This window comes from Budorcas taxicolor, chromosome 12, assembly GCF_023091745.1.
Source record: "Budorcas taxicolor isolate Tak-1 chromosome 12, Takin1.1, whole genome shotgun sequence".
NCBI lineage: Eukaryota > Metazoa > Chordata > Mammalia > Artiodactyla > Bovidae > Budorcas > Budorcas taxicolor.
This window is the reverse complement of record NC_068921.1, coordinates 78,901,144-78,922,489: the sequence shown is the minus strand read 5'-3', so window position 1 is coordinate 78,922,489 and position 21,346 is coordinate 78,901,144. Positions and strand designations below refer to the sequence as shown.

Sequence of the window (21,346 nt, the reverse complement as noted above, 5' to 3'; positions counted from 1 at the left end):
CTGGGAAATTCTGCTTTTATTTTTAGATATTGCCGTTTTTTATTCCTTGTGAACTAGACATGGAACTACAATTATTTCCGACAGTACACTTTAGGATTTGGACCATCCTTTCATGTGGAGGAGGGCAAAAGTAAATCTAAACTCTTCTGGTCTAGGACACCTTTCTTCCAGGACAGGAGAGAGAGAAAAAGGCAGTGCGAACGAGATGGGAATTAGAGCAATCAAGTATAAGAGAGAATATTTTGAGAGGGAAACGTTTATCTCCTAAAAACACCATGTTCTTTTTCATAACTATCTTAAAAGATGACCTAGATTATGTGATCACTGATAGTTAACAATGGACTTATCCTAATGTATGAGTAAATGTAGATCATTTTTATGAGCTTTAAAACAACTTATTTCCTTAGTAGTTAAAATTGTCCCCATATTCTCATCTGTGAGTCATCTGTTATTTTCTATAGAACCCTATTGGTGTTCCATAGTTATTTTAATTGTCAAGTTAAATTATTGGACTAAAGTGTTGGAGATGTATGTGTATCCAATTTGACCCTTGAATAGCACAGGGATTGGGGTGCCAACTCTCCCTGCAATTGAAAATCAGAGTACAATTTATAGTCAGCCCTCTGTACCCCAGCTTCCACCATATTCTGGGCTCTTCATCCACACATTCAACCAACCACAGTGCCATTGAATTTACTGTTGAAAAAAATACCCACTGTTGTGGACCTGTGCAGTTCATACCTGTGTTATTCAAGGGTCAGCTGTATATAGATGTAGATAATCTGATTGCTTGAGTATTTTATATTGGCAAAAGCTATGAACTTGTAGCTTTCAACAAATTTGTCTCATTAACACATTTTAGTATTTGGCAACATCCTTAGCCATATTCACACATCATGGGGTGCGTCCCCCTTAGAAAAATCTCTGTTTTAAACATATGCTTGCATGTAGATTACAGCATGAGTTTTCCTCATGGAAATAACACTCTGAGTGGGCCTTTGTTTCAAGCCTTGCCCATTCAAGTGCTTTGAAATGTGTCCAGAAATTCTTTGAAACTTCCTTGCAAATGTTGGAACCTAACCCCTCTCCCTTCAATGTGATCTGGTTTTAATGACTTACTCCTAAGGCACAGGGAAAAGAAATGGAAGTGACTGAGTGTTACTTCAGAGCCCAGGTTAGAAAAGGTAGCCTGATTTCTCTTTTTCCCAGATTACTTGCTCTGAGGGAACCCAGTTGCCTTTAAACACCCAGGCAGCCTCTGCAAAGGCCCACATGGTGGGTCATTCCTCCACATGGTGAGGAATGGAGGCTTCCTGCTGATAGCCTCTGAGTGCGCCATCTTGGAAGTGGACCTCCCAGTTCCCATCAAGTCTCGAGAAGACAGAAGTCCTCCTTGTGGATAACCTGAGTGAAACTGAGAGGCCCTGAGCCGGGACCTCCTAGCTGAGCGGCTGCTGGACTCCTGACTCACAGAAACCGTCAGATAATGTTTGTTGTTTTTGGCCAATGGACTTTCTAATAATTTGTTACACGTAACTAATAGACTCATCAAAATCTTTTTTTAAATAAGCTGAAATACTCTGAAGGTTTCCTGTGATACTTTATTTAAAAATATGATTTTTAAGCAAAGTAGACATTGCAGAATTGTATTAAGAATATAATTTGAATGACTTTGGTGGGGAGAAGCAAATCTAATTAGAGAAAAATGAGGAAAGAGTTGGGACATTTTTGCTTTAAGATTCTGAAGGGGAATTTTTGGGACTTCCAGCAGCTCTTTAAGAGTTTTAAATTGCATATAATTTTATTTTACTTAAGGGCTTCCCTCATGGCTCAGACAGTGAAGAATCTGCCTGCAATGCAGGAGACCTGGGTTTGATCCCTGGGTTGGAAAGATACCCTAGAGAAGAGAATGGCTACCCACTCTGGTATTCTTGTCTGGAGAATTCTGTGGATAGAGGAGCCTGGCAGGCTGCAGTCCATGGGTTTGCAAAGAGTTGGGCATGACTGAGAAACTGCCACTTGTACTTACAGCTGTACTTTTCCAGAATTTTACTAATATCATGGGGTGTTTTGGACTGGCATAGTGAAGAATTATAATGAGAGGTTGAGAAGTGAGAGAAGAATGGTGTTCCTTGGGCAAGAGTTGGAAGAGGGGTGTTGAAGAGAAGAATGAGAAAGAAGTGGGAGTCACATGGCAGAGAGTGAGAGGCGGAAGGATGGGAAACACAGGGAACATAAGTGTATTTGAACAAGAACAAGGTGACCCTGCTGCAGGTGTACATGTGTGCTGAGTTGCTCAGTCATGTCCAACTCTTTGCGACCCCATGGAATGTGGCCTGCCAGACTCCTCTGTCCATGGGATTCTCCAGGCAGGAATACTAGAGTGGGTTGCCATGCCCTCCCCCAGGGCATCTTCCCAACCCAGGGATCAAACCCGGGTCTCCCGCATTGCAGGCAAATTCTTTACCATCTGAGCGGCCAAGAAAACCCAAGAATACTGGAGTGGATAGCCCATCCATCATCCAGGGGAACTTCCTGACCCAGGAATCTGAACCGGGGTCTCCTGCATTGCAGGTGGATTCTTTGCCAGCTGAGCCACCAGGGAAGCATTGCTGCTGCAGTTACTTCCCCTCTAATACGAGGGGAACTTGCTGCTCCCTGAGACAAATTAAGCTGGACTGACCCTGAGTTTAAGGTGATGAGAGGGAGGCAGTGGCCACTGACCATTCATATACAGAAACCTTGCTTATGAAATCTGGTGGATCTCCACCCCTCTGACTTCCGTGCAAACTTCCTCATTCCCACCCGACTTCCTGTGGATTCCCATGTCATTGCTTTATACCTGAATACCTGGATTGTTGTCCATAAATTCTTGTCAATTGGCTGACTGTCTGCTTGTGTCCTGTAGAAAGGCCAGCATGACTTTCGCTACATACAAGAGAGGCCTTTCTTTCCCAGTAAGTTCTGCAGTTCGCCAAGGCAGATGTGGAACTACATGATACAGGAAATAGAACTTACTCAAAACGAGAGATGTCAGAATTTCTTCCCGAGGCTGGAAATGTGGAGAGAAGAATCTGTTTTGCTCCAAATGAGGTCAAAGGATAATTTCTGTCATGCCCGTAGCTTCTTTCTTGAAGCCCTTTGGAGAAGTGCATTTTTTGTAGATGCTTCAAGTGGCATTTGGGGGCAGTCTCTGTGCCCAGATGGAAATAACTACTGGCAAGTTAATTTTCCTTCCACATGCTATCACACAGGGCTTTGGTACATACATATTAACTCATTGCTGATGAATATTTTTACAAGCATGAGTTTGTAACAGGTCACACATAGTCCATACTCATTCTGTTCCCTTTTCAGATTTGTGCTGGAAAACAGCGTGTCAGAGTTCAGAACACACATATCTCCCCAGAATCGCTTAGTAGTCACTCTGAAGGAGAAAACAGTTCATCACTTCTATGGACCTGATGATTAGTGGAAGCACTGTTTTTAAAATATTTTATAGGTTTACTGCACTGAGATTTCTGATGGAGTACTCAGAATTTATCCTAATTTAACCTAAACCCATGGGTTCATAACACATTATATGGCAACCCACTCCAGTATTCCTGCCTGGGAAATCCCATAGACAGAGGAGACTGGAGGGCTACTGTCCATGGGGTTGCAAAGAGTCAGACATGACTTAGGAACTGAACAACAACAAACAAGGAACCAAACATGTGCAGGGTTTTTAACTTTATTCCTAGAAAAAACATCAACTCTCAGCTTCTTGGCTTTGAAATTTCTGTTGATAAAAAGAAGAAAAAATGAAAACTGTTTCTGTAGATAGACATTTTGTATTATCTTTGTGGAATGAAAATTCACAGATTTGTACGGCTCCCCACCAAGTGGCATCATGATGGAAACTATCTTTCTGTATTTATACAACATGTTCAAGTCAGGAAAGACGAAGTGCTGGAAACACAACTTCAATTCTCTTTGAGGATTTTTAAATGGTCGATTGAACATTGACATGGAGGGTGTAGCTGAGAGGGATGTGTTACCTGAGAAAAGTCATATATGATTAAGATGAGGGAATGGAAGGCAGATCATGGAAAGGCTTGTGTATAAAGGGAAAATTAACTATCAGTGGAACCATGATTTCACAAGTTGTCAGTTCAGTTCAGTCACTCAGTCATGTCCGACTCTATGCAATCCCATGGACTGCAGCACGCCAGGCTTCCCTGTCCATCACCAACTCCCAGAGCTTACTCAAACTCATATTCATTGCATTGGTGATGCCATCCAGCCATCTCATCCTCTCTCGTCCCCTTCTCCTCCTGCCTTCACTCTTTCCCAGCAACAGGGTCTTTTCCAATGTCTGTTCTAGTGGAACTAATTTGGGTTGAAGGAATGGAAGGGCCAATAGATGATGTTTGTTGTGAATTTAGTTCCCAGGGCAACTGATCAGCATCAGAGTTTCTCAACAGCAGCTCTAAGGACAATTATTTGCCAAGGGGAGCTGTTTTGTGTGTTGTAATGGGTTGAGCAGCACCCCTGGCCTTTGCCCAATAGATGATGGTAGTACCATTCCATTTCCCCAGTTTTGACAACCAAAATTGCCCCTCGCATTGCCATATATTCTCTGAGAAGCAACATGGCCCAAGTTGAGGACCACCAGTCTAGATAAACCCTGTGGGAAGCTTTGAGTTAGGATAGCAACCTGTGTTCAAGGCATCAGTAGGAGGAGTTTGTTGAGGAAGGAGTACCTTTTCACTAAAGCGATGTCAAATGCCCTTTGACCAAAGAAGCCACCTGTAAACCCAGCTTCCCAGGTAACTACCTGGTAACTATAGTACCTTCATAGCTATTAGCTTTCAGAGTAGTGGTTCCCAGATTTGAGTGTGCATGAGAATCACCTAGAGAATTTATTAAATCTCATATTGTTGGGCCCCTGGAGTTGCTAATTCGATAGATCCAAGGGCCCGAGAGAGATTTTACATTTCTAACGAGTTCCCAGATGACAGTATTGTATCACAGAGACCACATTTTGAGAACCAATTTCCTGTAATACACTACTGTGCCATTGTCTGGCGTTAGCTCTTTCTTGATTACCTTTATGATTTCCTTCATGCTCAGGCTTGCTACCTGCAGATTCTGTTGTTCACCATTTGCTCTTTCTAGTCTTTGCATTGTTTACTTCCCACGGTTCTTAATTCTGTCTTCCTTGATTCACATTCTGCCCTGAAGGATGAAGGGAAAATCTCTCCTCTTTACTTCTCTCACTGGCCATGTTTTTCTCTTCACTTCAAATCTGAACAAGACTCAGTTTCCCTTATGCTACCTCCTGTACCATCCCCAAGGTTGCCCATCTTTTGGGACATCTGTGCTGTAAGAATGTGTTACAAATACACACCACAGTTATCAAAAATCTGCAGTCACTCAGGATTTGATACGCTGTTTCTACTGTAGTAACACATTTTAAGGAAATATCTGACTTTTAGATCCTTTTCTAAGCTGTAAGTGATTTCTTGGAACTCATCTTTCTACAAGGGACATTTGAATTATTTTGCATAAATGTATAATTTTACACCTACCCACATCAATGCTCATCTGTGAATTCCCTGCCCACTCACACAGCCTCATGAGATATCCCTATCAGATTGCATTTTATTACCCAGGAAAGATTACTTAGGGTCGTATGCATTCTCAGAGATACCACCGCATCCTGTCCTTTCTTAATCGTTAGAATGCTTTGTATGTTTTAATAGGTATAGATTGGCCCTCGGAAGCCCATCATTGTTTATATTTTGACAAATGCCTTCCCTTTGCTGCATGTTGATATCAAACTCACTGACCATGGGAAATAGCATCACATGATTCTGTAAGAGAGATTATAGAATGTCCCTCTTCCCTTCTGTGTGCTTAGCTGAGACCCGTGTGATAAAAGAGACCAACAAGAGAACAACAAGCAATTGTATTTGTGTGTTACGCATGAAATACCCAGGGAGAATGAATAACTCCCAGAAGTGGATCAGAATCCAGACTTAAAAACCATCTTTATAGGCAAAGGGGAGAAGGGATGTAGGCCTTTGAGGAGAGATTAAATGATTTTTAGGAAAGACGAATGGGTCCTAGGAAGAATCTAGAGGAGCAAATGGGTGACAGTTTGGTTGAGTGTAGTGTTGACCTCAAGTCTTTGGTGGGAAGGGCCAGTCCTCTCTGGTTGGTGTAACTCTGGGGGGAGTTCCAAGCTCCTTTTGAAAAATCTGTCTTGAAGCTGAATCAGATAAGGGGAGTTCAGAGAACACGTCTCTCTGCGTTTGCAGAAGGCAGCATGTTCTGGGATGGCACATTCTGCTACCTTCACTCTTACTCCAGTTTGGGGTCAAGGTAGACTGTTTTCTCTAGCACCACCTGCTTCCCTGGGCCTGGTTCTGCTTACTAGCTGACGCTGGTAAGCCATCGTGAATGGATAGTCCCATCTCTCTGGATCTTCCAGTGTGCTCGTTTTAGGTGTGCTTCATGGCAGGGGGCGCTCCTGAAGTGGCTCTGTGCGAAAGAATCTGCCTGCCAGTGCAGGAGATGTAGGAGATGGGGGTTCAATCCCTGGGTCAGGAAGATCCCCTGGAGTAGGAAATGGCAACCCACTGCAATACTCTTGCCTGGAAATCCCATGGACAGAGGAGCCTGGCGGGCTACAGTCCATGGGTTTGCAAAGAGTCGGACACGACTGATCGTGACTGCACAAGCCTTTTCTGTACTACAGATTCTTTGCACACTCAGAACCTGACATACAGTGAGTGCTCAAACATTGTTCAAGCGGGCTAAACTGACAGATTTTCTGTACCAAATAGGATATGAGAATAAATCCAAATCAATTTGTTAAATGCCCTTAGTCTATATTCTATTTAGAAAGAAATTTAGTTTGATTTCTGGAAATTCAGTTTTCAAATGATTACTCTATTAATAGCCACTATTTGTATTTTTACACATCAAATTAGTGTTTTGCCCAAGTGGACAAACCATGAGTACTTTTTATCCAGAAGCAGCATGTTATGTATCAATAGTTAATGGATTTAGTAACATTCTTTAAGGAAGCTGTTCTATTTTCATTCAGGTTCCCTAAGTGGTTGGAGAAATCTTTACCAAAAATTGCAGCATTTTGACAATATCTATCTTTTTAAAACATCCTGATATCCAAGTGATTTGATTAATTTAGTTTTTAATAGGTATGAGGGAATTTTAAAATATTATAACCACAGAATAATTTATTCATGGAGGATCATTTTGTATGTGAATCTTATTCCCCTTTTTCTGGTAGAAGTAGAACAAGTGGATTGCAGCTGCTAACTTAATAATTTTCCTGATAACTAAGAATGAAACAGATCCCACTGTAAATTATATAATCAGCTTAAAAAGCACTCCATATTCATTCTGTGACAGAGTATGAAACACACAAGGCAGAGAATATGGTTATTAGAATTTCTTCCCTGCAAACTTAATGATGTTACATTCAAGAGTACAGTCAGAGAAAGATCGGGTTAGAGTGTTCAGCCGCTCAAGGAATGTACCTTAATGTCAGCCTTAAGTAGCTTTTCTTTTTCCAGCTGTGGAAATCTAACAGGATATTAAAAACGTGTTTAGATTCTGCCCTGCTTCTTAAAGAGGCAATATGGGAAGATGAGAGCTATGTTTAGTAGAAGGTTTGACCCATAGAATTTGCAGAAAGGGGTCACTTAAATTTAGTTTGAAAGCCAACACTCTGGGCATGTGACTCTGTCTAATATCACACCCCACCAATCCATTCTTCACGCAGTTATCTTTCTAAAGGCACATCTGATTATGCTATTCGTCTGTTGCAAACCCTTTAGTGGGAGAATTTTTACACATTAGGTTGGCCAACTAGGTCCTCCGTAAGTGGGTCTCGAAAATAACTGCCCTTGAAATCCGTGCCTGAACTCTAAGAAGCAACTCCCAGTGTGCAGAATGCCTTAGACATTGACTACTTTTTTGTTTTTTATTATGCTACCGTCTCTGTCAGCCTGGAATGGACACTCTCTGTCCATTCCCCCAGGGGAATTGATCACCCCTATCTCTGCACCCTGGGCTTCCCAGGCGGTGCTAGTGGTAACTAGCCTGCCAACAGAGGAGACATGAAGAGAAGCGGGTTTGATCCAGGGTTGGGAGGATCCCCTGGAGGAGGGCATGGCAACGCACTCCAGTATTCTTGCCTGGAGAATCCCATGGACAGAGGAGCCTGGCGGGAGTGGGGCCACAGTCTGTGGGTCACACAGAGTTGGACACGACTGAAGCGACTTAGCAGGCATGTGCACACTTCCGCACCCATAAGTTACCTCCATACCCCTCTCCTTTCACCACTCTTAACATTCTGTGTATGCAATTACCCTTCTGTCTTAGACTCTAAGTTTTTATTATCTCTGCGTGGCACTTGGTTGACTATATTTATGAATGGATTCACCCATATCTGAGCGTGCTTGCTCTCTCTTGAAAACAATATCCTTCGTGGGAGCTTTGCCAACAGGTTCAAAATAAATGGTCTCCAGCTTGGGGTGTTTTCCTGAGCTCTTATTATTATACTTACTGATTTTGTTTTCATGTTGTAGCTTAAAACATTGGAGATCAGTCGCTTTGGCTTATAATTTTGAATTATATACTCAAATACTTAGACTCCTGCAAGAAGAAATGCTTTAAGCTACGAAAACCAGAAGAGTCAGCAAAATGCTCAATTTTGACCTTTTTTTCCCCCCAAGAAATGTATCTTCCAAAATCTGCCCATTGATCCATTTTGCCCTCCACTGGTGTTCCTGGATGGGTTTAGGATATTCTGGAGAGCAAACATGGGAAAAGCATCACCATTTTTAGCTAGATTCCTAAACATTTAGAGTGATTTCTATGTTATTTTGTTCCTTGAGCTGTCAGTAATCCTGGCTGCTGGATTGCTGTTATGTCTGAGTTATTTTTATTCTATAAAGTCAGAGATGATCATGTCGGGTATTATACACAGTTCTAGAATTAGTCGCTGCTGTTGTCTGCAGGCTTAAAAGTAAATTCTGAAGAAGACAACATCACTGTGTAGAGTAACAGAGCATTGGGTTGATTTCGTTGGTCTTCTTTTATTTTTAAAGTGGAGAAGACTGAAAGTCTAGAATCTGAAGTGATTATCTAGGATTTCATGGCAAATTCAGAGAAGCAATAAGCCCTAGGCAAAGTATTTCCAAAATGCCTCCCCTGCGTATGGACCTGAACATCATTTCAGTGGCAGTGTCGGATAGAGAATACAGGAGGTAGCGGGGGTGGAGCTGGGAGTCACTCTGTAGCTTGCTTTCCAGTGATTTTTTTCACTGTCCCCTTGTAGAAGACTGCAACGCGAATAATTAGTCCTCAACATGTGGAGCACAAAGCTGCTTTGTCAGTACTGGCCTTATCAAAGTGGCTATGTACTTTTAGGTGATAACCTGCGTGGGTGCATGCTAAGTCACTTCAGTCGTGTTGACTCTGTGACCCCATGGACTGTAGCCCGCCAGGCTTCTCTGTCCATCGGGTTCTCCAGGCAAGAATACTGGAGTGGATTGCCATGCCCTCCTCCAGGGGATCTTCCTGACCCAGGGATGGAACCCGCGTCTCCTGCATGGCAGGTGGATTCTTTACCACTGAGCTACTGAGGAAGTATCCAAAATGCTGATTTCCAAAATGTAGAACTTCCTTGGTGGTCTAGTGGTTAAGACTTTGCCCTTCAAATATAGGGGGCACAGGTTCAATCCCTGGTCATGGAACTAAGATACCATATGCTGCATGGCGCAGTCAAAAGAAAAAAGCTGATTTTCTACTTGAACTAGCCAACTGTGGCGACTGAAGATCTCAAATTATAGTTACTCCTCCTAACCACTGTACTTGTCACTTCCCTATGGCTTGCGAGACTCCATGTTGAGCAGGGTCAGTTCGGGTGGCCTCGTGAAGCTACAGGCAAGCTAATAAGAGAGGTGAGGAAGGGAGAACAGCCCCACAGGAAAATGCATGCAGTCTGGGGAGTCCTTTATAAATACATCTCCACACCCTTTCCTGCCTGGCACCTGACTGGCGTTCTTCCTTAATAGGTCAACTATTGTGGCTAGGTGGCTTTAATCATTTTGCAATTTCAAGTTAAAAAGGAAAAGTAATGCCAGAGCTTTGTGTCAGCTTTCCGCCTTTTATTCATAGTAAGAGAACATAAAAAGTTCTTGACAAAATGCCCTGTCTTGGAAACCTTGGAGGAAGGTAGCCCTTTCAGTCATAAAAATATTTCAAATAGCAGCTTTGTCAGCCTTCTTGCTTTGAGCTGATAACAGGGACAGTGGGTGGGTTGGGGGAGGGGAAAGAACAGCCTTTAATTAAACATCAGGAACGCTTTAAAGGAAGGAACTCCATGTTGTCTGGTATCCTTTAAAGCCCACAGTTGTGCTAAACACACAGTCTGTACTTTAAGGAGGTCGCTGAAGAAGTAAATGGGTGTATTGGATGGATGATGGATGGGTAGATGGATATGGATATTTTACATCCACTTTGTGTCATTTTGAATGACATAGGAGCTCTAAAATATTAATAAATTTGTCTCCTCACAATGCAATACTTTTTCTTCCTGTGTAAATAAAAGAACCATCCTCTTATTTTTCTCTAGTCTCATATGGAAAAAAAGAGCCTTCTTTGTAAAGCTGTCCACTTTTGGGGGGGATTATTTCCCATCTTACTTCCTTGGGGCTCAACCCCTTAATCATCTCTCTTGCTTTCCTAATGTCTGTACATTTGGAAGGCCTCGACTCTGCCACACCATTTCCTCTTGTCTGACACTCAGCTCTTTAAAGGGATGGTGGGTACCTGCTGCTTTCCCTCTCAGTTACTTCTTAATTCCTGTGTGTCTGAGTGCTAAGTCGCTCAGCTGTGACTCCATGGACAGTAGCCTGCCAGGCTCCTCTGTCCGTGAGATTCTCCAGGCAAGAATACTGCAGTGGGTTGCCCTGCCCTCCTCCAGGGGATCTTCCTGACCCAGGGATCGAACCTGAGTCTCTTATGTCTCAGGCATTGGCAGGTGTGTTCTTTACTACTGAGCCACCTGGGAAGCCCCTTAATTCCTGCAAGTGGGCTCAAACTCTTTGAGGATGAATATCCCCACATAGGCTTTCCAGCTTGCTCAGTGGTAAAGAATCTGCCTGCCAATGTAGGAGATGCAGGAGATGTGGGTTCTATCCCTGGGTAGGGAAGATCCCCCTGCAGAAGGAAATAGCAATGCATTCCAGTATTCTTGTCCAGAAAATGCCCTGGACAAAGGAGCCTGGTGGGCTACAGTTCATGAGGTTACAAAAGAGTGGGACATGACTGAGTCACTGAGTGTGCACACACACATCCATCCCCACATATAAGACGGAAGCTGTAACGCTCCCTGACAAGGTGGTTTTTAATATTCGCTTACTGTGTGCTTGCTCATAATTGAGAGGTGGTTTCTCTAATTATGATGGTTTGGGTGGACAATTCTCCCAAACAAAAGTCTTCTTTAGCCCCCGGCTTGGAGAGGCTTTCTTCTCCTCCATCCTTTCTTTCTTAATTTTGCCTCCAGGTTGGGAAGATCCCCTGGAGGAGGGCATGGCAACTCACTCCAGTATTTTTGCCTGGAGAGTCCCCATGGACAGAGGAGCCTGGCGGGCTACAGCCCGTGGGGCCGCAGAGTCTGACACGGCTGAGTGACTAAGCACAGCTCCAGCTGCACCTCCTCCGTCAAGCGTCTCATTGGTTATTCAACTTTACTCCTGTTTCTACTTGATGTTTATTTGCTTGTTTAGTTTTCTTACAACAATCACATAAGGCAAAGTAGTAGCTCATATTTTACTTAAAAAAAAAATCTCAATATCTAATTCAGTGCCAAGCACATATTAGGTAACTAATACACACTTCTAAACTGACTAACTGATTACAGAAATATGAGGGAGCCGCTCTTTTGAGCAAATCTGGTTGCTAATTTATTAAGGACTCTAAATGTCCACAAAACTACATTCATCATGGTAATTTAATTGATTACCTTTTCCTCTTGCAGAAGCTTTAGCTATTATGGTAAGAATTTTCCTTGCATCTTTATTACTGTCTTCTAGATCCATATATTGATTTCAAGGTTGGTTTGTTGGATGCTTTACCGTATTTCTTTTCAACATAGTTGTGAGTTATTATTTCAGAATTAGGAGAGCATGATTGATAGACAAAAGGAATGATGAGATACCGGAGAATCTCTGATTGTAAACTAAAAGGACATCTTGGGATGCACAACAAAGAATTCATGGTAAAAGTCTTACCTATTTTGTGGACCATCTAGAACTGATTTACACCCTTCTTTGGAGTGTGTGTGTGTTTTGCACCAGGGGCCTTCTCTGGTGGCTCAGTGGTAAAGAATCTGCCTGCAATTCAGGAGACATGGGTTTGATCCCTGGGTTGGGAAAATCCCCTGGAGAAGGGAATGGCAACCCATTCCAGTATTCTTGCCTGGAGAATCCCATGGACAGAGGAGCCTGGTGGGCTACATTCCATGGGGTTGCAAAGAGTCGGACATGACTGAGCTATTAACACTTACTTACTAAGGATGAGAGGGAAAGAATTGATAACAATCCTAGATGTTAACTAGAAAGAGAATCAATGTTTTAACTTCTTGTTATTATTATGCTTCTTTCTTTTAGTTCTCTCAAAGAAAAGTACTTTTTGATGTGAAACACAATTGCTTCCAATTCCAAACTACATGATTCCCCTCTAAGAGATTTGCAAAATGGGGGGAAAAAAAAGGCAGAGGAAGGGGCAATTTTAATGTAAAAACAATACAACTGAAAAGAAATTCAGGGTCACACTCATTGGGCAGAATTGCAACTGAACTGAATTTGGTTGATATTTTTGTAAGTCTGCCAAAAATATGAAGATATTAAGCATTACTTTATTATTATTATTTTTAAGTTAACTGAATTTATCAAAGTACCTTTGAAAATCTATTAACCTTTTATCCAAACCCAAGTAGACATCTTCCTTATTCAGTGTGTTGTTAACCTCCACTCTCACCTCCGGTTCCTTCTACCAAACTAGGTAAAAATGAAAAACGACTTATGACAGATGCCCAGCACTTCATATGACGTGTTCCTTCTTTATTCTTGTTTACTATGAGCTATGTAGTTCATGCTATCATTTTGGAAATTTCTTTAACCTCTTTATGTGTGGGGCCTTCTCTCTCTCAAATCTCATATCACTCCTAACTATGGTGATTCCTTGAGAAAGGAGAAACATGTGACATGGCATGTTTATTAAAGACTTGTCTAAAAATGTCTTTATTTTATCCTCATGCTGAAGTGGTCATTTTGCCAGGTTTAGACTTTTAGATGAAAATTACTTTTCATTAGAATTTTGAAGGCATCATTCTCTTGTTTTCTAGATTCTAGTGTTAATAATGGGAATCTGATAACCACTTTTTCCTAATTCTCAGTATGTGACCTTCTCTCTCACTTTGTTCCCTAGAATTTCTAATTATATGGGGTGGACCTTTATTGATTGGGCTAGACATTCTCAAGGACTTTTCCATTTGGACACCCACGTCAGTCAGTTCTGAGAAATGCTCTTTTCTTTTTTTATAATTTCTCTATAGGCTGATCTTTCCTGCTGAGATTTTTATCAGTTAGATTTTGGACCATGTGGATTTTCTAAACTAGTCCTTTTGTTGTTGTTTATTTCCCTTTCTTTGACATTTTGTTCCCCTTTGGGACTTAATTCCTTGCTTTCATCTTCCTATTCTTTTATTGGATTTAAAATTCTTTTACTTTCATACTTTTAATTTTAGAGAACTCTTTTTTTGGTATTTTTAATTATCCTTTGTATTACATTTTTTCTTAATTCATGGATGCAGTGTCTTTTATCTATGATGCTATCCTTGTCAATTATTTGAAATTTTCATTTTTCTCCCCCCTGTTTCATTCTCTATCTTACAGTTGGAGGCTTTTCTCAAAGATCTGGTAATTCTTGCTTTTCTACCCATCTTTATGCTGAAACACCAATGAGAAGCTTTGTGAGAAAGTTGGGTTCGTTCACTCTTCACTCTTCTGTGACCAGCCAGATCATTCTTGCCTGAGAATCCCTAGAAGTCAGTATAAATACATTTCCCCCCGCCATTTCTCTAGAGCAAGATCCTCCAGTCTCCTCTGAAGGAAGCATAAGCCTGGCTGTTGTCGCCCTAGAGCTGGGTGGAAAGGAGAGATGGGTGTCTTGGTGTCTCCCCTCTCCCCACTCTCCATGATGTCCTTGAGTCTTGATATTATCAGGCTCAATTTCTCTGTAGAATACTTCTCAACACTCCTATGGGAATGAGGGATGATTAATCTCATAATACGTGCATTGGAGATGGGGATCCTGGAAAATTAGTAGTCTTTCTAGGCTTTGAAAATAGTCTCTTATTAATATTTTCAAGCTTCTTTGTCCAATATACTCCTCCCTTACATTCTACCCGTACTTCCAACTCCTAAGCATCCTCGGATTCTGAAGGGTAAACTGAAGTGCATCTCACTGGTATCCTCCTCTGATAGCACACCTTCCTTATTTCTCCTAACATTTTTGGCTCTATCTCATTTCTTGGTGGGAACTGGGTTTGGTGTATGGCTGCTAAAATTACTAAATCATAAAAAAAGGTTGGCCTTTCTGAGAGGACTTACATTATGCATGGAATAGATTGCTATATAGATATAGAGATGACTTAACTAAAAGTAATTTAGAAAGTCCGCAAGGTCCAAAATCTAACCAGCACAAATTTCAGCAGGAAGCATCCAACAAAGTAAGAATTGGGTGCTACCATTGTGGTACCATAGTGTGTCTGTGATGATGCTCTCGGTCCTCTCTGCAGTTACTTCCTAGAGTGGGCTGTGTAAAACAGGCAGCCTAACTGGAAGTGCAGGTATATAAATTGAGAGAACTGAAATACTGATATGTGGTCATGAGTTATTTTCCTGTACTGAGATACGGGAAGGCCCCTGAAGGAATGGGTTGTGGATACGTGTTGATGGAAAAGTAGGTTTAGAGGTGGAAGGGCCTGCAGAGGAGAAAAAGGACGCAGGTCTAACATTGTGGCTACTAGTCAGACAGGTAGCCTTGATGTCAGTATGAGCTGAAAACAGGTGCTTTCTTGGGCACAGAGGTGTCACCAACACAATTGCCAAAATGGCCCTAGATTCCAGAATTTTCCTTGTTAGCATAGTGGATTCATTTGGAAAATCCAGGGCAGCCTTCACATGATTACCTCAATGAGAACTGAAATGCATAGCACCTTTTAGAGTACAAAAAGCAAAATTCAAAATGTCTCAGGAAGCTAAATTATTTCCAATATGGTTTATAACATGTGAAACGTGGTTAGAATTCTAATCACGGAAACCTTATACTAATGCATTCTTTTCTCCCAACCGCATCTGTGTTGATTGGCGATTCTTCATAAAAGATCATGAATCTTGGCGCAACAGGGCTGGGTTGAAGTGAGAGAGGACATCTCATTTGGTTTTATTTCACTGAGTGGAGCTACATGACTCTGCTATTTCTGAAGAGTGGCCATCATCTGTATGCTTTGCTGCAGACAGCCTTTCTGGCTGCAGTCATCTAGGGGCATCTGAGAGCTGAGTTTGAAGGTGCAGTAACGCACCGTCAGGCAGACACTGAGGAGGATGCCCTCTGAGCCGGGTTTCATTTTGTAGGTTGTGTGCAGCACGCGTTTCTATCGATTCACTGGGTCTACCTGCCTACGTGTCTGGAAGATAGGACCGAGCCAGGGATGTTCAAATCAACTTAACATTCATTTAGGCCAATCGACTTAGAAATAACTGTATGGGCGGCTCCGACTGGGTCTTCTGGTTTACCTCGCAGTCCTCCAGAGCAGGGTGGGAGCTCACCCCTTTAGACATCCTCTTTCTGTGCGTGTTTGGAGAGGCTGGGACCTGAACAGATGGCCTCGATCTGGGCTCCCACGACCACCAGGCATGCCAAGCAGGCAGATGAGTGATCTGGCTTGTTCCTTCTCTCTTAAATCGCTGTCAGCCAGAGAGAAGTGGTGAAAATAAATCAATGGCTTCCTCCTCCAGACCCGGCATGTACCTTTCAGTCATCAAAAATGAGAAACATCCTGTGGTGGCTGTTGGGTGAATTTCTCTGATAGAAAGAGCCCTTCACACACTGGAGATGAACAAAACAAATGGCCAACTTGTGCCTCTGAAGGGAGGTTTTTTTTTGTCAGAACCAAAAGTTGGCACCAAATGGGCAGCAGCAGGTTTGGAAGGAGCATTGTTTATTCACTCCCAGACGCTGTGCGTCCTTTGTGACCAGTATTTTTGGTAACTGGTTGGTAACTGTTTACATCTCCCATCCTCAGAACACAGGAAATCACAAACAGGAATCCTGCTGAATATCTCTGGCAGAGCCTTTGTGTTCCCAGTGTACTGAAGGCTGAGGGGCCTCGTCTTAGGTCACATGTATATTTCTGACACCTCGCTGAGTCCCAAGGACAGTGTCTGGCAAGAGACTCAGTTTAAGTAAGACCAGCGCCATGAGCTTTAACTCTAGTTTAGTCTTCACGCAAGTGGACCCTGAACCAGCCAACATTTTGGAGTCATCTGTCACAGAAAAATTTGGCCCTGGATCAGGAGAGTGTAGAATCTTCATTTTTTAAGATTTAAAGTATGATTAAATCGCTAGTCATTAGTATATTAACAAGTTGACCTTGTATTAGACCGTGTTATGACCCAGTTTCCCTTTATTTGGAAAAGATACGCCCCCCCCCCCCAACCTTGCTTGTAAACCTATGAATCATATTCTCCCAAATGCAAACTGATTTTCTAGTTGTAAATCATGGACGTGGATGTGTTTTCAAACAATAAACATTTCACATATGCACATATGTGAGAGCTATGTTGGCTTAAGGTAGAAGGGAAGCTTTACTTTTGGGAATGAATCATACACATATATATGTATATATATACACATATATATGAGGCTTTTCAATTTTGAAAGCTTCATCTGGCCTGTGGGTGGCATGTTGGATATCCCGACTTACTTAGTGTGGTATGATAATCTTGTTCCCAAGTTTTACATAGCTTGACACATAAAACTGGTAATGTTTCTAGAAATACCATAAATAGAAATAGCTTCATAAGACCTTTACTTTGTGATCTGCTTCAAGTTGTGTCACTAGTTAGCCAGAGGCATTATGAGACAGGTCAGAGCATTAAAAGTGGGACTTCTGGTCTTCTTTCTGATTTCTTGAAAAATAGCACTTGTCATGTCTCTTCACTGATGCTTAAAAAATATATATGCAAAATAAAGCTGTCCAACTTGCAAGGCTTTGGAGGGGGTTCCTTATAAATGTGAAGACAGATGTAAAAATTATTAATGACCGAAATACTTATAACTGTCAGGAAGGATGGCAACGTTTCAACCAGCCCTCTAGAGGAGACAGGTCTGCTGCGAGTTAGTCATCCTCTGTGGATGATGTATTTCAGGACAGGATGCAAAGCAGTTGAATTTTTTAAAAAAGATTTTGGTAAAGCTCTCTCTGGAGAAATCATGGATTGCAGCCTTAAATTCTGGGAAAATGGAATCTTCCCTCAGCTTTACAAATGTGGCAGAAGGGATCCTCATTATTTTGCATTTTTGGATTCTCTTTAATGTTTCACACACATGTAGAGTCAATAAAATCTGTGATAATTAAAAATTATATATTAAAGATATATTTCAAAATATTAACATATAATGGCATCTTATAATAATGACTGTTTTACTTCAATATGCATTTTCTCCGGGGAAGTGGGAAGTCAGCTATTGATTGGTTCATTCTTACCCTTGTGTTCAAATGTATGAAATAGAATGTTACCTTCAGGCCCCTGTGTTTCAGGGAAGCACCATGAGTCTTAGCACAAAAACACTTCAAACTTAAACGCTTCTCTTCTTTTCCCTACCCTTCCCACTTACAGTCAACCACCTAACAAGCCCTCAGATTAGTCGAAACTATTGACTGTGATGTGAGTATGAAGTTGAGAAAAATGAGACCAAAGAGGTGAAGTAATTCATCTCTCTCGTAATTCAGAGCTTGCACAGAGATGTCTGGTGCTGGGTGCTGTGCTGGTTGCTATTTCTGTGCCCTTTCTCTTCTATGATGCTGCCTGCCTGTCTCTGCTCTGGGGGATTTGCTCAAGGGACATTAATTTTCTTTTCACAAGAAGCATTTTCTTACTGCCCATTCCGGTGCAGGACTGTCCAATTCCAAAGCCTTTCTCTTAATCACTATGCTACGGTTCTCCCCAAACCACTCAATCATTGACCACGTTTCTTTCTTTTTTTTTATTTGGCATATTACTCTTTTGGATGCCAGGAGAATGGAAAATAAAATAGACAATCCTGATCTCATGCAAATGTCATTCTTACAGGCAAGAAGGTAGGTGAAGAAATGGGTAAAATGTATAGGATGTCATACAGCAATGGGAGCTCTAGAGAACAATAAAGCAGAGAAAGGAGTAGGGAGACTTGAGCAAGGGTGCTGGGCTTGCAGCTTTGAGTAAGGTGGTCAGGGAGGCCTTTCTGAGAAGGTCACACTGGAACAAAGTCATGAGCAAAATGCATAATTGCAGTGAGATTGAAACATATCAGAAAGGGCTCAAGAGAAACTGGGAAGAGAGACAGGAGCTGGAGAGAGAAAGAATAAAGACAACTCTGAAGTCATGTTATCAAAAACTGGTCCTGGATCAGAGAGTATGGGATCTTTTAGTTTTTAAGGGTTTAAGGTTTCATTGCATGGTTATGTGCTAAATGCTAAGGGTCCAGTGGAGAAGGAAAATTGATCGATGATGCATGAGAGAGACTTGAGAGTTGTACCAGAATATTCCAGAGTAGGTGAGATGGAGGGGACCCAGTGCAGGAGTGGAGGACTGGATCTTCTGGGCATGGAACCTGGTTCATAAACGTAGAAGAGACTTGCAGAGGAAGGTGAACAGTACTGGGGGGTGAGGAGATGAACTTGTGGGAGTTGAGGGCGTCCTCTTCAGATTGCTCCTATTTTCTCATTGATAAAGCAAAATCAGATCTCAGACTGAAGGAGCAGATGAAGGGAGGCTGTGTTGGAAACTGAGGAAGGAACAGCGCAGAATTTTCCACTGGAAGAGTAACAGAATGGCTGGAACATATCTGCACAGTTTCATGGTCTGCCAGCATTAAGGGTCCACTTGGGGTTAGTGGCCATGTGTTCAAACTGAGAATCCTCGATGTGACTGTGGGTTCTGTTTCTGAGGAGCGAGCGTGCTTCCCAAACCAGGTCAGGATGTGCAGGGGAGGTGGAAAGGGTTTACAGAAGAGTGTGATGAGGAAATAATAACTGAAATTTAAACTGGGAAGGTAGGAAGTGAGGCCTTGGAGGTCGAGGAACATGGACACATGATCACGTGATGAGATCCATGGATATGAGCCCTGGAAGGGCCCAGGAGCAAGGGACTGAGGTGGAAACGGGCACAGGTCTGACAGTGCAGTGCTTGGTAACGAGCTCCTCTTGGTGGATGACGTCTTCTTGGTTACAACCACAGGTCTGAGCAGCTGAGGAGGGGCAGACAACTAGACCGTCAGAAGGAAGGGGCAGTACCTGAAAGATCACGGTTAACTGGAAAGGGAAACCACCAAGCATTGTTTCAGGGCTCTTCTAGAGATGGGTGATGAGCTGAAATGAACAAGCTCTGGCAGGGGAGCAGTCACGGCCAGAGTTCAGCAGTGGCTGCAGGAAGGAGGAGGTCATGGATGGGTTTGAAGGGAGGAGAGCCTGATCAGAGTGAGCACTGCTTGCCAGTGGGACGGAGGGGCTGTGGGTCTTTTGGGAGCAGCAAGGGCAGGGGGGATCTCCTGGTGAGGAGAAGGAGGACACCAACCTCGCATCACCCTGGTAGTGTGGAAGAGAAGGCAGCCTCCTCTCACAGGGCTGAGAAGAAGCTGATTCTCGAGGGAGAACCGTGTCTCAGCAAGAAGCTGGAGGAGGGAGTCAGAGGGGATGGGGCAAGGCAGACCTGCGCTGGTGATGCTGAGCTGCGGTGGACACGGTAAGAACTCGAAGCATTGGGCACAGGGCATGGGGCCAGCAAAGAGGGTGTCGGGAGCTGGACTGGACGGCAGACAGAGAGAGAAGGAATGAACCAGAATGTCTGGGCTACTTAAAAGGGCAAAATCACATGAGCCCCACTGGTAGCTGGGCAGAGAGTGGTGCTGAGACTGGAGAAGAGAAAGGGAGGTTGATCAAGAGCATACAGGAGGTCTTGGGATCCTCCTCTTCCTGCAAATGATGGTGTAGAGGGTAAGTTTCACGTTGAGCACCAGGATGTCTGGAAGGCTCTTCTGATTTCTAGAACGCGAGCAGTGTTAGGTACAGGCTTGTTTCCTACTAGACATTTATGCTGAGGAACTCATTTTCTTCCTCATCTGTGAGAATACTCAGCTGTGGAACCGCAGATTTTCCCCCTTTAGCCCTCTATGCCGCTGCTCCTCGTGCATCCTGTTTCCAGAATGTGCCAGACACGGCTGTTTGTGCTTCAGGTGCGCGGGGAGGTGGGAGGTCCATGGATGGAGAGAGTCCTTTCTTTGAGGAGTTTGGACAAGTGTACTGACAGGTAGCAAGAGAAAACTAACATATATACGGGGAGACGGAGGAGATAGGGACATGTTTAAACGTCAGTTATCCTAGAAATGGAGACGACAGACCTTCTGTCTAGAGGACACATTTCACCCATTTTCATCAGATTATTAACCGAATTTTACAGTCCCCCTGCCAAAAACTTGATTTCTGGGAAGTTATGTAGTTCTTAAAGCACAATGTTTATATATAGTATGTGCTCAAATATCTTTGATCAATAATTGAATGGGTAGATGGATAAATAATACATGCACTTATGGAGGACTTTAGCCTTCCAGATGATTGACTTGGATTAGTTGTAAGCATTGCTTGTTTATGTTAAAACTCAAGGACAAAGTGAAGCAGTTGGACTTCATTGCCTTGAAGCTCAGACAGGAGAATGGCGGCGAGGAGACCATCTGTGCTCTCACTGGAGACAATAGGAAAGCAAAAGCTCATGAAATGCAGCCCCCTCTTTTCCTATTTTCCCCAGGAAGGAGAAGAGGAGTCCTCCTGGGCCACAGATTCTCAGGCCACATTCTAGTATTTGCTCAGAGTCTTTTTTGTTGATCTTTCCATTTCCCTTAATGCTGTCTTTTGCTTATGAAGTTTTTTATTTCTTTTCTAAAAATGAGTCCAATCTGTATCTCTTCTGTTTTGAGGCTATTTATCTGTCTTCTATCAGAT

General features: G+C 42.6%; 1 protein-coding gene across 9 annotated transcripts in view; it reads left to right on the top strand.

Annotated features, from left to right (window-relative positions):
• METTL21C (methyltransferase 21C, AARS1 lysine) overlaps positions 1 to 19,007 on the top strand; it is a 239,337-nt gene extending 220,330 nt beyond the window's left edge. For all 9 annotated transcript variants that reach the window (XM_052650180.1, XM_052650183.1, XM_052650177.1 and 6 more), the window contains one exon: positions 18,996 to 19,007. The gene's annotated coding sequence lies outside the window, so the exon portion shown is untranslated. The remainder of the gene's footprint in view (positions 1 to 18,995) is intronic.
• The last annotated feature ends 2,339 nt before the right edge of the window (positions 19,008 to 21,346 follow it).